This window comes from Nycticebus coucang, chromosome 14, assembly GCF_027406575.1.
Source record: "Nycticebus coucang isolate mNycCou1 chromosome 14, mNycCou1.pri, whole genome shotgun sequence".
Classification (NCBI taxonomy): domain Eukaryota; kingdom Metazoa; phylum Chordata; class Mammalia; order Primates; family Lorisidae; genus Nycticebus; species Nycticebus coucang.
The window spans coordinates 25292056-25307654 of NC_069793.1; the positions used below are offsets into that span (position 1 = coordinate 25292056).

The 15599-nt window shown below is 39.7% G+C and overlaps 1 protein-coding gene and 1 non-coding gene across 6 annotated transcripts in view; both read left to right on the forward strand.

Annotated features, from left to right (window-relative positions):
- The window catches only part of LRRC4C (leucine rich repeat containing 4C), a 1324260-nt gene that overhangs the window by 1241096 nt on the left and 67565 nt on the right, over positions 1 to 15599 (forward strand). For 2 of the 5 annotated variants that reach the window (XM_053560156.1, XM_053560154.1), the window contains exon 2: positions 13383 to 13493. The exons of the other annotated variants lie outside the window; for them this stretch is intronic. The gene's annotated coding sequence lies outside the window, so the exon portion shown is untranslated. The remainder of the gene's footprint in view (positions 1 to 13382; positions 13494 to 15599) is intronic. 5 annotated transcript variants of the gene reach the window in all.
- On the forward strand, positions 5786 to 5919 carry LOC128566196 (small nucleolar RNA SNORA69). The gene has a single exon (XR_008374485.1). It is a non-coding gene; the product is annotated as a small nucleolar RNA SNORA69 (small nucleolar RNA).

Here is a 15599-nt window from a genome sequence, read left to right on the forward strand (position 1 = left end):
CAAATAAACACAATTGTAAGGATAATTTAAGATGGTCACATGGCATATAAACTTTATGTATATTAACAGAAAGCTAAAGATAACAGTGGCATCAATGCACAGTGCTTTTGTTAGTTTGTTTGTTTTTTTTTCCTGTCCCATAGAAAAGTCTGAAAATAGTGCAGAGTTGGTATGATAGCTATAAAAATCACCAGGGATGGAAGCTTCTTTTGTCTCAGTTTTAACATTCTGGCAGGAGCTTCTAGCCTCAAAGTCAAAACGTGATCCACAGTGTCTGCTAAAACTCCAGTCCTCATCTCCATCTCCCAGAAAGCAGAAAGGAAAAGCAGAGAAAGCACATTATAAGGTCATCTGTAACCTGAACTCATTTCTTTTAAGTATGATTCTTGGAATTCACCAGTGACACTTTGGCTTACATCCCATTTGGTGGGAACTTAGTCATATGACAATCCTTGGGTACAAGAGATTCTGGGAAGCAAGATCTTCAGTGTAGGCCCCAAACCAAACCTAACATTTTACTAAAAAACAGGGAGGGAGGAATGGAAAGGGGGGGGGAGGGGGGAAGGAAGGAAGGAAGGAAGGAGCCATTTGGGGTGGGCAATAAGCACATTGAAAATTAGCTTTTTATTTTGAATGTGGTATTTTGTTGTTTTCCCTTATTGTTTATATTTTTCAATATATTTTCTTCCTATGAAGCTTTTTCTGTATTCTTTAGACATTTACAGTTAATTAATGATTTTATTTGTTTCCATTTTATTTCAGTTTATTCATACATAGCACTTGCTTTCAAAAAGATCTGAGAGAACTTCACATTAAAGCACATGTCAAAGAGAACAGTTTCTTTTTTCATTTATCAATTGAACACAAATTTACAGTGTCCCAGGCACTGGTTTAGGTGCTGGAAATGAGAGAGCCATGCAGAGTATTATCAGCTCATGTGGGGTTTACATATAGATGAAGAAAGGTAAAATAAAAGAGATGATTATTGACAAAATGATCAGAATAGACATTCTGGGCAAATACAGGAGCCTACAAGTGCCTTCAGGAAAATGATGTTGAAGGGGCTGGTTGTTACCGTGCTCAGAACAGCAAGGAAGGCAAGGAGGCTGGAGTTCAGGGATGGAGAGGGAGAGTTGTAGGAGATGATTTTAACAGGCAGGGAGATCAGAGCCCAGTACACCAAGGAAGAAGATAATTCCAACACTTCAGACAACATAGCTAGTTTGACTTTTGCAGGCTTGGTGGAAAAAATATATATATTTGTAGCTAGTGTACGGCAGCAGCCAAAGCAAAATAGGAAATAAAGATGAACACTTCTGTGTTTTACTGTTTATTTTTCTCTTCTTCGGTTTACCCATCATTTAATGATTACCTACTCTGTTTTTGAGACTCTTGATTAGGTCCAGAAGCTAAACAATGAATAAAGAAATATTCCCTGAGCTCAAAGTGTTTACTCTCTGGAGATTTTAGATCAGCTCGGAAATCCCATAAGCTCTAAACTTTAAACTTGTATATCCAGGAGATTTCATGTGTTCATAGTCTCTCCTGCTTACTGGAATCTCTAGACAGAAGGCCTCAAAAACTATAGCTTAAATCTCAAGTTCATTTGTCTTCTCTCATGAAGACAAGTAGAAATATTAACACTTCCATCTCTATCTCAAACTGTCTTTCCTCTCCTTCCAGAGGATCCTGTATTGTGTGTGTGTTTGTGCAATTTCGTATCCATCTTTGCCTCTGACTAGTATGCCATTCTTTCCTTCTAGGCAAAGTTTGATTTTTCCTTATTTTTCCTTCATGGTATCTTTGAAACCATTTGCCCACCTCTTTCCTTGCAGAGTTAATTGTTTCTGTTATTTTTCAGCCCAGTACTTCTCCTTGATCAAGCACCATAGTGTATTATCATGATTGTGTGCTTACATTATTCTTTCTCACTATAATAAAGGTTCCTTAGAAGCAGAATACAAAGTTTATTTGTTGCTGAATCTCTGATATCTATCAAACTACCAGGAACATGGTCAATATTTTAAAATATTTTTGATAGATGACAAAATGCCCCATTAAAGAAGAGGCTAATGTTTACGATGGGGAGTAAATGGAAAATTCACAAATTGTGTTTTGATTATGTAATCCTTCCTGTACAAAATAATCATTATTTGAAGTGACTATTTTAATCTTTATCACAACTTATTACTAAGTAACATGTGCACGTGTCCACATTCCAGTTAAATCCTCTATGGTGTGTACTGTTTATATCCTTTAAAACATGGAGTGGAGGGCCTCAAGTTCTTGCATTCCTCCTTGCTTAGATTTAGTTCATCTTTTGATGGACAGTAGGCACAGGCTATTGTGAAACAGCTACCTTGAGGGAGGCATAAATCCTAGAACAACCTTATGTTTATAAATATATAAATTTATTTACCAAACCACAAGTTCTTCCCTAGTCCCTTAAGGACAAGGATTGTAGCTTACTCATCTTCACATCTCCTATGCAAATTGCCAGGTTACAGGGGCAGGGTCTTTTCGCTGAACCCTTAGGGACACGAATATACTTGCAAATGTTTAACACCTGGCTCTCAGGAAGGAAAAACATGCGCACACACATGCACACACGAGAAAGCCCCAAATTGTAGCACTTGACTGTTTTCTGCTGTAAATACTCTTCCATTGGCTAATTTTGTATTACCAAATGCAAGTCACTTATATAAAAATGGGAAGAAATGTACATACTTGGTTAAAGCATGAGCTTACTCCAAAACATCATAAAGCAGGTTCTAGAACCCAGAAAATTTCTGGTTTTAAGAAGCTAATATGAACATACAGTGTTTATTATGTAACACCCCCTGAGGTATCTGGGCAATACGTGTAATAAGACACATTAATATTTATGCAGCAAAATAAATGAATTTTCCCATTAAGAGGAATATAAGCACCACTCACGGAAAAAAGAGCTTTCGGTTTTCAGGGCTTTTTTGCTTTGTTTTGTTTTCCATTTAGAATTGCATATTAGGGACATATTGTCAAAAAATTAGTATTTTGACAGGAAAATATTCATCATCTATAGTACGCCCATCCAAGCCGTTCTGTGCTAGCCTTGGTCATTGTCTTTGAGCGATCTTGTACCTCTGTAAATTGCGAGGAACTGATTGGCATACAAATTCTGTCTTGTCCACTAGACTTTCAATTGACTTCTCTTCCTCCCAGTGGGAAAATCAGTTTGTCTTTATTGCAATTTAGTTGAACATTTCTTTACTCCATGAAATTTTATAGTGTTTTGACTTTTCTTTTGAACTAGTATAATATCTGCTTGGCTTCCTCTTATCATGCGAGCAAAATAAACTCTTGAACTCATGTTCAATTCTGTATGTGCATAAAAGCATGATTTAATTTTCTCTGAAATTTTTCTGCAATTTTGATACAATGTTGGAGAGAAATTAGTCATATTCCAGAAAGCTTCTGAGGGCAGAACATAGACTAATGTAGAATTGTAGACTGGTAGGGATCGTCAGAGCCTGGAAGTATTGCCAACAGGCAGGGCCAGGTGACAGTGGTGTGGGCTTCCTTCGAAGTTGATTTCTTTCACTGGGACTACTTTCTGGAGGTTCAAAGGGTTAGTGCCTCAGACTGATACATACAGAGAGTTCTATGGACCTGGATGAAATGCTGTCTTTAAAGTTAAGTCTAATTTTTTGTGGTTCTAACTGTTCATGTGAGTGTGAATCAAGTGACATAGAAACACTCAATAAATCATTAATTAACCTAAGCTGACCAGGAGCTTGGATGAATGCATGGCTACACACTTAGCTGATGAAGTCAGACCTTATTTGTATCAGGCATGACTAATGGATTCTTATAATTCTTTAAAAATAAAGTTCTTTTTTAGGGAATCAAGGCTGTTTTAATTATGAGAAAAGTAGCTCTGGCAAATCTCTGGATTCTCTTTTCCTTTGAAGCCATGATGTCTGGCTTTGTGCAAATTCTATCAGATTGACAATTTCCCACAGTCTGGAAAACAGCTTATGTTCCTTCATCCAAACTACTTATTTCTATCTTCAAATGAATCCATTTGCAAAAATATCAAAGGGGAGGGAGAAAAATAAACATTTCGGCCACATTGAAAGTTCTGGGCAATATATTAAGATGGATCAAGGCTTGGGTGACAAGTTCATGAATACTGACTTTCTTTCTGAAACTGAAATGATTTCTGGGAGACGGAGTTACTTGATATATGGAGGGCTGCTGCTGCTGTTTTTCACAAGGAAAGGAACTGCCTAGGGTCTTGTTTGTTTAGCTGTTCCTTAGTAAATATGGGCAAGATCCCTTTCCCTCCATATTTATGCCTTGCCTGTAGTGCTTATAATGAAGATATCATTCTTTCCAGAGCCAAATCCAATAATTATACACATTGTATCTGTTAAGACACAAAATGTCAGCTTGTGAAATGCAAATTTGGCCTTTCCCACATACACATGAACATGCATGTACATTCACATACCAAATCTTAATAATAGCTTGGTTCATAATTCATCTTGTGTGGTACTCCCAATAACTAGAATTGACACACATGTTCAACAGAGAGGGGCTCTAAGATTCTAGTTATAATTGCATGCCCAAAGTCATCCCAATCAGATGTATACCCATTATTCAGGAACGCCGATCTCCCATATCAACATTGAACATTCGTTTAACCTCTCTGAAAAGTGGCGATAGATATTAATTCCTTTCTTTGTCTTATAAGATTTGGGGGAAGATTACTTCAATTATTGCCCTCAATTTTTAAACCTTTAAATACACATATTAAGATATATTATATAGGGGCCGAGCCCAGTGGCACATGCCTGTAATCCTAGCATTCTGGGAGGCCAAGGCAGGAAGATCATCCCTATGTTCAAGAATTTTGGATGAACCTGAGCAAGACCCTTGTCTCTACTAAATATAGAAAAACTTAGCCAGAAGTTGTGACAGGCGCATATAGTACCAGTTACTCAGGAGGCTGAGACAAGAGAATCAGTTGAACCCAGGAATTTAAAGTTGCTGTGAGCATGGAGAAGGGGGAGAGGGAGGGGAGGGAGGGGGGAGGATAGGTGGAGGGAGGATGATTGGTGGGATTACACCTGTGGTGCATCTTACAAGGGTACATGTGAAACTTAGTAAATGTAGAATATAAATGTCTTAACACAATAACTAAGAAATGTCAGGAAGGCTATGTTAACCAGTGTGATGAAAATGTGTCAAACAAATAGCCGGGCGTTGTGGCGGGCGCCTGTAGTCCCAGCTGCTTGGGAGGCTGAGGCAGGAGAATCGCGTAAGCCCAAGAGTTAGAGGTTGCTGTGAGCCGTGTGACGCCACGGCACTCTACCGGAGGGCGGTACAGTGAGACTCTGTCTCTACAAAAAAAAAAAATGTACACAGCTATGATTTAATAATAAAAAAATAAATAAAAATAAAATTGCTATGTGCGATGTTGACTCCATCACACTCTAGCCTGGGCAAAGAGTGAGACTGTCAAAAAAAAAAAAAATGTACCATGTGACAGACACCATGCTGATTATTGTGGGCTAATAAGATGACTAAGATCCTTTAGCTTTAAGGAGCCCTAGTCCAAGAGAGAAGGTGCTATCACTACGTAATACAACAAAATTATTTGGAAAACATTCCATAAGAAAGATACAGATAAAACAGTATATAGGCTGTGGAAATAAAAATATTACTTTTGAACAGGACGGGGCTGTGCCTAGAAGCAGCAGAGTTTATGCAAGTAAAACCTTTTTCGAAAGGAAAAGACATGTAGGCAGGTTACAATGATAGTGCTTCATTTGGGGGAAGGACTGCATTATCCTGGTGGGAAAAAACAGCTGTGCTAATCATTTTTGATTTTGCTTTTATGAGAATAAGATTATGGACAGATTGGCACAGTCAAGTCCAAAGAAAAGGGACTTGATGGTCTTGTGATTCCCATCTTTCCTTCAATGATAGCCAAGTGTCCTATCCCTCAGGGTCAACTGTTAACATATTTGTATCTCATACTGTTTTCTCGGAATGGAAAACCTACTTAATCAAACAATATTAATAAAAGAACTTGGTTAACTACCTGCCTGACTTGTTACCCAAGTAATAGAATGGAACATTAAATGACTGTTTTGATAGGGGTGAGAATGTAGGAAGACTCAAAAATTAAAGGATTGGGACAAAGGTGGCTCACACCTGTAATCTTAGCACTCTGGGAGGTCAAGGTGGGTGGATTATCCTGAGCTCAGGAGTATGAGACCAGCCTGAGCAAGAGCGAGACCCTGTCTCTACAAATAGCCTAGCATTGTAGTCCCAGCTACTTGGGAGGCTGAGGCAAGAGAATTGCCTGAGCCTAAGAGTTGGAGGTTGCTGTGAGCTATGATGCCACAGCACTCTACCAAAGGTGACAAAGTGAGACTCTGTCTCAAAAAAAAAAAAAAGAAATTAGAGAAAAGCCTAAACCCTAAAGAGAGGAAACTTCAGGTGATAAAGAAGGAAAGGTGAATATAATGGGTACATATAGTACAGTCTGAAGGTAAAGAATGGGATCAAAATAAACAAACACATCTTATGAACTTCATAGATTATTCAAAGTAACAACTGCAGTCTAAGAAAGAATTTACCAGATATTATCCTTCTCTTCTTCCAGACTGAATAATTAAACATTGTTTTTTTTTTTTTTAAGGAGATGAAAGCATGAAGGAATCTGGTTTTTTTTTAGATAGAGTTTCACTATGTTGCCCTCGGTAGAGTGCTCTGGTGTCACAGCTCACAGAAACCTCAAACTCTTGGGCTCAAGTGATTCTCTGGCCTAGCCTCCCAGGTAGCTGGGGCTGCAGGCGCCTGCCACAATGCCTGGCTATTTTTTGTTGCAGTTGTCATTGCTGTTTTAGCTGGCCTGGGCAGGGTTCGAACCCGCCATCCTCGGTGTATGTGGCTGGCACTGTAACCACTGTGCTATGGGCACCAAGACAGAATAAAGGAATCTAGGTATGCTTATCTGGGTTGCTCATACCTCAAATAGATTGCTCATACCTCAAGAAAACATTGATGAAAGCAAAATGCATTTGTAATTCATTCTGATGACTCTTAATCTGTGGATCATAGTCTGAATTATTATAGTATAAATTTTTATTTTTATGAGGTTAAACAAAACCTCTCTAGTTGCCTCTTCGGTTCCTGGAGGTATTATATCTTCAGGCATTCCCTTAGGGAGATAGTTTGATAAAGACAAACCCAAGTCATAAGGCTCTGAACCTTCTGTGAAGGTCTTGAGAAGGTTTACCCTGGAGAAGAAAAACTTTCTTACGATATTAAAGGGTGTGCAAAATATTGCATTTATTCTAAGTAACCCCCAAGGGCAGAACCAGGGTTGGTGGGTAGAATTTCTAGTGAGATAGATGGTGGTTTCTTGTATGGGGGAATTGTCTAAGATTAGGGCTAATCAAGGAACAGGTGGCTTCCCAGGGAGATGGATGTTGGGAGCCCTGCTCAGCACCAAAAAGCTTTAAGCATTAGCAGGATGAACAGGTCAAAGCAAAAATTGCATTTGCCAAAACGAAGCAGGCAAGGAAGTTTGATCAAATGGTTATTGCCATAGGGAACAGAGGCTGCAACTAAATCTAAACTCAACTCCACTGAAGAAGAGAGGGAAGGGCTTACCTAAGAGCTGGAAGACCCTGGGGTAAAGTCACAGGTTATCTACATTTGCTAATGGTCTTCATTCAAAGGGAAAATAAACTGTTGTCTTTAAGATAGGAGGTAATTTGCAATTTAGAGGAAGGCAGGCCCCCACCAAATTCAGCTCCCACTTTCTCTCAGAAACTAGGAGATTGTGGTGCAATCTCCTTTGTTGGTTACATTTCAGACAGACTGTTCCTAGGTCCTGAAAAAAGGTTGTAAAAAACTGGCAAGAGGCTTTTTGAAAGATTTGCAAATCAAAGGGCAGAGAAAGGATTTATAATTACAAGTTTTTAAAAGTAAATGCTCTAAGAAAAGGAAGGTTAGGGACCTACTGTGTGTAGTGGGTGGGGTGGGGTGGGCTGTCTAAATTGAAAGGTGGGGCCAGCTAGAAAAAAACCCCAGCAGGGACGTTGGAGCTGGAAATCAGGTGGTTAGAAAGAATCACTACTAAAATCTCTTCCTCATCTCAGATATCCTCTTCCCTCACGTTATCCAGTCAACACCTCCTCATGTTTTTAAATGAAATGCCTCTGTTTCCATGAGGAATTATGATTGGTCTAAAATCTAGCATCCAAGTAGATTTCCCCTTTCCAAGTGAGATGCTGTTATATAATAATTCTTTTCCCTTCATTTTGGTTTCAATATGGCTTTGCTTCAGGAGACCAAATTATTTCCCTTTTTTTTTCTATTTGCAGAGTTCAGGGATTTAAAATTTTATTTCTTTGCATTAATCCACATTAGGTTGAAACACGTGACAGTGCCTCTAAGAAAAAAATGACAGACTTCTACTTTTAGGAACAAACAACCTCACTCAGGGAAACCCAGGCAAATGAGGCTAATTAAACCTAGTACACACCACCCCCATCACCACCTGAATAGGAAAAGGAAGAATAAAGAACAACAAAGCCTGTTGTACACTATTGTTTAAGAGTTTTTTTGTTTTGTTTTGTTTTGTTTTGTTTTGTAGAGACAGTCTCACTTTGCTGCCCTTGGTAGAGTGTCGTGGCGTCACACGGCTCACAGCAACCTCCAGCTCTTGGGCTTACGTGATTCTCTTGCCTCAGCCTCCTGAGCAGCTGGGACTACAGGCGCCCGCCACAACGCCTGGCTATTTTTTTGTTGCAGTTTGGCCAGGGCTGGGGTTGAACCCGCTACCCTCGGTATATGGGGACGGCGCCCACAGGCGCCGCCCCTGTTTAAGAGTTTTGATAAGAAGAAAGGAAATTGTAACTAGACCAGACCACTCGTTCTGTTTTTTACAAGGCTTTTCAGATATAGTTTGGAGCTTCTGTTTTTATTATAGTGTGTGGTTCTTTATTGTATTCTGGCATTAACGGAGTTACCACCACTAAACACACAGCATTATTAATATCATTTCATAGTGACTGAAATTGAAGATGGGGGAACTTCAGTTCTTTAAGGGAGCCACAAATAACAAAACTCCCAGGCGGAGGAATGACTGAATTTGCCAGGAATGTCTGTGTAAAGCTTGCTAATTTAGAGGGGCATTTTCAAATATTAGAGTGGCTGGGATTTCTCAGGGGAGTTCACTTGGGCACAACAAGTGAATCAATGTTTAAATGACATTATTGTTAGAATGATTTGCAAGAAAGGACAAAAAAGTCAATAGATGATTTCATAATTAATACTGTAAGTGCCAATCACACAAGACCTATTTGTCTTTGTAGGAGAGGCAGCTGAGCCCACTTCTGTGTCCTGCCCTGCGGGCTGCTAGGTCAGGGGAACTGCTTCTGAAGAAAAACGGTGAATTTGCTTAACAGCTTTCCCATTAAAAGGCCAGGCTTTGATCATTACCCTTAATAGCCTTACCCCTCCCGTCAGGCACAGATCCCTGCAGGCCGGTTTCAGATGGCTCCACTGCTGATTCCATAATTGGAATTGATAACTGACCATCACACAGGAGCTGGGGACATTTGTCAAACCCTGTCATCCTTACAGAGCTAGAAATAGTCCTTCCCCTATTCAGGAAACTAAGCCTACAATGAATTTTAGAGTTTGGGGCCTCTGGGTTTAGCCTGGCTCAACTCATTCATTTTACACAAAGGGAAATGAGGTGATGTGACCTGCCTGTGTAGGATAATTTGTTGGGAACAGAGAGGGAATTATAACTCAAATGTCCTCTCTCTGCCTGGCTTTACCTTAAGTGACACCACTGCTTCCGGAATGAGTAATTTTCTCAGGGTTAAGGGGTAAGGTGGGGCTAATGTGTGAGTGGGGGTACAGTTGTTAATCATCTTTTTTTTTTTTCTTTCCAAACACTGCTTTCTTTGGATAGCCTCCCTCTGGCCAGTCTACCCTGGAGTCCCCTTTTTTGTTGTCATCAAAGGGGGCCCTCTGAGGAAGGCTATCCAGGCACTGTATTGAAGAACTATTCCCCATACCTTATTTTCCTTAACGAACCTAACCATTCTGATTTCCTTATGCTGTTGCACAAGAAAATGATGGCTAGAGGTGTTGAATGTCTTACCCCAAATCATGTAGCTCATAAGTATAGGAACTAGGATTTGAGGGAAGGTCTTTGTGACTCGAGAACCTTGAGTCTTTGGCCAATATTCTTTGCTAATTTGTCCTCTTTCTCATCCTTATCTGGACAACTGATTTAACTCAATGCACATGACGGACCTGATAATTCAAAGTGCTTTGCTGTGAAGACCATATGAGGTTGCATCTGCTGCCTGTTGACTTCTCCCCTCACTTTCTACCCGCACCCCCCTTACCTCTCTAGAATTTCAACCTAAATTCACTTCTCCTCCCCCATGTAGCTGTGAAAACAAGCACCTAGTCTAAAAGCGTTGCTCTCTCTAGGATGGTTTTGCCTCTGGGCTCTTTATAAATCCTTAAGGCAGTTACTGTTCAAGTCCGAGTGCCCGTGGGGGTTCTTTGGATCTTTCTCACATCCACACTTCTATGGGGGTGGGGGTGATGGAATTGATTGACCCTTTGAGAAAGAGGCCACCCGTGCACGGATGGAGCTTTTCAATAGCAGATGTCCACTTCTCCTGCTCAGGGAAAAAACAAGAAAGCCTCTTTATTCAACTCGGCTTGGGAAAATAAAAGTGAAAAGCTTCATTTCTTAGATGTAGAGAGAAATTATCAATTTCACTTCTTTGCTGTACTCAATAAGAATGATGCATTTCCATTTTTTACTTTTTTGAGGGGAACAAAAGACCTTGCTTTAAAAAAAAATCGAGTGAGAGGAAGAATGAGAGAAATAGGGACTCCATAGATTGATGACATAGCTCATGGGCAAACCTGACTCCAAAGAAATGAGATCAGTCTTAGTAAGCAATTCCCACTGTGCAGTATGGGGCTCAAGACTGAATCTGGCAAGCAGAGACTGGTGTGTTCCCTCTGCCTGGTGTGTTCCCTCTGCCCTGGGGAATGGGCTATCCTTTGGGATGGCTGGAACTAAGGCCTCTCCGTTTCTTTCTTTCTGTCTTTGCACACATGTGTACGCAAGCACATATCACATAAATACATACACACACACACACACACACACAAACCCAACTTGTTGAATAAAGGTTCTTCCATCAGGCTCCTATACAGAGGACATGTATCTTCAGGGGTGGCTAAAGCCAGGAAAAAGATCTGACACTTAGGAGTACAGATTTAGCAATTCAGTTGCATCTGACCAGCCAAAGGTCCTCTGGTGTTGATTCACACTTAAAATTGTGAAGGACTATGTGTAAAACTGCAATTTTGAGTTGTAAAAGTGTAGAAGAGAAAAAGTAACAAATTTTCTTTAACCACCACAAGGGTTGTGGTTGATACCTCTGTTACAAGAAAAAGCATAACACTTTTACTTAACCAAAAGTTTTATGTGACACCGAAGGCTTCAGAAATGACCCAAAGATCCAGAGAAAACTGTGCCTTTACGTGCTCAAGTGGAATGAAGAATGGACAGTCATGTAGAAGTTGTAGCAATTCCTCTGGGTGTGGGCCAGGATACCTATCACAGGAAGGGTCTCATGACAGATTTTCAGGTGAAGCTAAAAGCTATCTTCTCAATATCCAAGGTGCTATATTTTGGGGGTAGTATGTTTTGAGCCCAAGGAAAAGCTATAATAAGGGCTTTAATAAAACAAGCTGGGACTATTGGGCCAGCACAGAATGACCAAGGCTCCTGGACTATGGTCCTGAGTTCCCATCTATCACCAGCATTTCTCTCTGTGTGGCCTTGAGCCAAGTACCCTCTCCAAGTTTTCTTTCTTATTTCTAGAAACATAACACCTACTTTGCAAAGTTCTGGTGAGGGTTAAACAGGAGCACGTCCCTGGGGTCATCCAGCAGAATATATGACAAGCTGATATTCATATTCTGTAGTTCTTTGCACTTTCTGCAAGAAAATTTCCCAGAAGGGAAACTATTTGGGAAGCAAAAATTAATAACAGATTAAAAAAACATAATTAGATGTATTTCAGCAATCTTAAAGGAATATTGTATAATTAAACTCTAGAAGCTTAATATCTTTGTAAAATAACCAATCACTTCTATTCCACTAGGTAAGATATTTTCTTGCCTGGCCTTTCTGGAGAAATTCAAACATGCTTTCAAGTTAAATTAAGGAAAAAAAGGGAAGAAATCCTTTAAATATGAGGCTGTGGAATCACTTCTCAACTTAAAATCCAATGGCTCAATCAATTCTGTCTGGATATTAAAAAAAAAAAAACAAAAAACTTTATCCTTGATAAACTTTATCCCACAAGGCCCTCTGGCAGTGGAGCTGTCCTTCCCAACAGGCACATCAAAAACAACTCCTTGCCCTCAACTTCTATCTCTTGTCCCCATCGCTGTTCTTTAAGCCTGTCAGACCTGCCCCTGCCTCTGAATCTTCCTACTTGCCTTCTGCTGCCTAGGACAATTACCTCCTAAATATGCACAAAGTGCGTTCTCTCACCGCCTTCTGCGGCGGGTTTCAGAGGAGGTAATCCTCTCTGTGTGTTTGCATTTCTGTAATCTTCAGGTTATAAGAGTGTCCATTTCTGAGCTTGTGCCCTGATTCTTAAAAAATCCCCTTTAGGCCCAGATTGACTGCTTTTATTACCCTGGCAAAAACTAGCATCCATTTAGAAAATCTGCTGAAGAAGCAGCTGGGGGAATGTAAATACATGTAGAATTATTCCATATTTCAGATACAGAAAGGCTCATGGACACGGATGGGTGCATCTGCTCAATAAGGGCTGGCAGAAATCTTAACCTAGAATTGGAATTGAAAACGGAACTTGACTTGAGCTTCAGAATGGACTCCCTTTACTCTCTCCGAGGAATAAATAAATAAATTTGAAAACTGATTACATGCTAAGGTGCATCTTGACACATAGAGTGGCGACATTTGCATTGATATTATGAAAAAGAATATTCGTGGAGGATATCTGTATATCTCCTAACAATTGTTAATCAAGTAGGGAAGGTAATTCAATCGTTGGACTTTCATTTCCACTAATTCAAGTGTGGAATGAAATTGCCCTGGTGAATCTTTGCTGAAAATAGACGGCTGTATATTTATCAGTTAGAATCAGACCTTACTCTTCTACAGTAAGTAAACGGGTGACAGTCATGGTACATGGGTATGAGTGTCTTGCCTCCATGTCTATCTGTCCATCTGTACGAGACATGTCACCGTAAGCATTTAACATCTCCATCCTTCTCTTCCTGCTTCGTTTATACAGCCAATGAGCAAATGACGCCTGCTCTAAATGTCCTTCCTGACGCTCACCCCATCTCCACTGTTGCCCTGGTCAACTTCTCATTTATCCCACTTTATTGAAAGTGCTGATAAGGTAATTGTCTATGCTTATTAAATGTAATTCTATAATAACAGTGATCATGTCTGTATTGTTACTATTATATATTTGAAGTAATGACAAAGTATTTGGCATATGATAGGTGCTACAGCTGCAAGTACAGGCTTGGTGAAGGGATGAATTGATTCAGTGTTGACTAGGTATGAAGCACTGTGCTAAGCCTTAGACAACATTTACTATCAGAAATTGTTTCTGCCCCCCAGAAGCTTGCAATACTGATTTGCGATAAAACACCTTCTTCTAGCATAGTCTCATGCAATAGATTATGAGAAGTGAAATGGTTGTGATAATCAGTCTTGCTGAAAGCAGAGACAAGTCAGATCCTGGGGCTGTGTCATGAGAAGTGATGGAGTTCTAGAATTCTAAAGAGGAAAACAAAGGAAAAATGTGGTGCAACACTGTTTGTGTATACATATGTAGCTTGGAACTGTAGGAGCATTGGGTTCATGCAAGAAATTAGTGATAGGGAAATTGTATTAAAAGGTGGATTTACCCTGTGGAAAGTTATAACTGTGACCTGAGTTATGGGGCTGTCAACCCAGTAGTAAGAGGAAGCTTTGGTCATTTGTGAATGAGAAGGGGATGTGATGGAATCACCCTTTCAACAAGATTAGTATGTGGCAGCTGAGTGCAGCATAGATTATCTGTTGGCAAATAGAGTACATGTTTGTGTGAACCTGCGAATTGACATGATAGGTTAGGGCCGGTCTGATTAATTATGAACTCCTGTGGGTCAGATAAGCAAATACATGATGGGGCTAATCTTGAGGTTAGCACAACTTGTGGAAGCTCAAGCTCAAGTGTTACATTTGAGAGAATCATTAGTGCCGGAAGATTCGGTGTACACAACATTAATTTTTCAAGGAGAAATAAACTTCTCAATTCTATTGCTCTTGTTCTGAGTGAGGAGAATAGAATAGAAAAGATGGCCTTGTTCTAAATTTGATTCATTATCTTGTCCTTGTGTGTAATTTTTGTTTTACTTTTTTTGGTGCAAGATGGGGCATATTTTTAATCCTTTCCATATCCCAGTAATGTTTAGATATTCTGTTACAGTGGTTCTCAAACTGTGGGTCGCAACCATTGAAAATACATCCTGCATATCAGATATTTACATTACGATTCATAACAGTAGCAAAATTACAGTTATGAAGTCGCAACAAAAATAATTTTATGGTTGGGACTCACCACAACATGAGGAATGGTATTAAAGGGTCGTGGCATTAGGTAGGTTGAGAACCATTGCTCTATTTGAATGCAGCTTGATACCGTAGAAAATAATGCAGTCTCCATAGTCAGACATCTCTGGATTTGAATTATAACATTGTACTCACTACTGATCGTGGGTAAGTTACAACTAGAGCCCCTTTTTCCACAGTTAATACTCCATAGAATGATTAAAGGGATTGTAATTAGATTTGTATGTATAGAGTAACAGCCCTTTTCATATAATAATAATTTTACCTGCTATCTGTCAGATACTGTGCTTAGGGCCCAAATTCACTTTAATTGAATAGATACTTCAGTAAAATCTTAGATCTACTCTGTTTCCCCAGTGAGAAATGCAGTCCACAATGTAGATTGTATATGCTTTGTTTCTGTGCTGTGGTGCACACTTGTGCCTGTGTGTATGTGAATATGTGTGTTCATGTGTCTGTTTGAATACGTGTGAGCGTATGTGTGAATACGTGTGTTGTAAGAAGAAGGAAATGAAAGGTGGGTAAAGGTTCAAAGGTAAATTGCAGGTTATGATGACAACCAAGAGGCTCTCTTACAGGGAATCAGGTCAAGGTCAGACACCTGTGCCACGATAAGTTTTGCTTTTGGTTTTCCCATTTACGTTCTCGCCTAGCCCAGAGTGGTATTGGCTGGTTTTGCCTCACTGTTCATCTAGTTTGGGACAGGCTTCTGTAATGGATCATAAATGGATCATAAAAACTATAGAGTTAGTATTTCTATTCTTTGAGGGTTTTCTTGCTTTATGTCCTAGATTTCCATTTTATTTCATTCATCCTTTTTTCCCCTTCCCAGTCAGTGCCTGTGCTAAATCTTGCCTGTTAAAGCCTTACTTCTCTTGCTTGT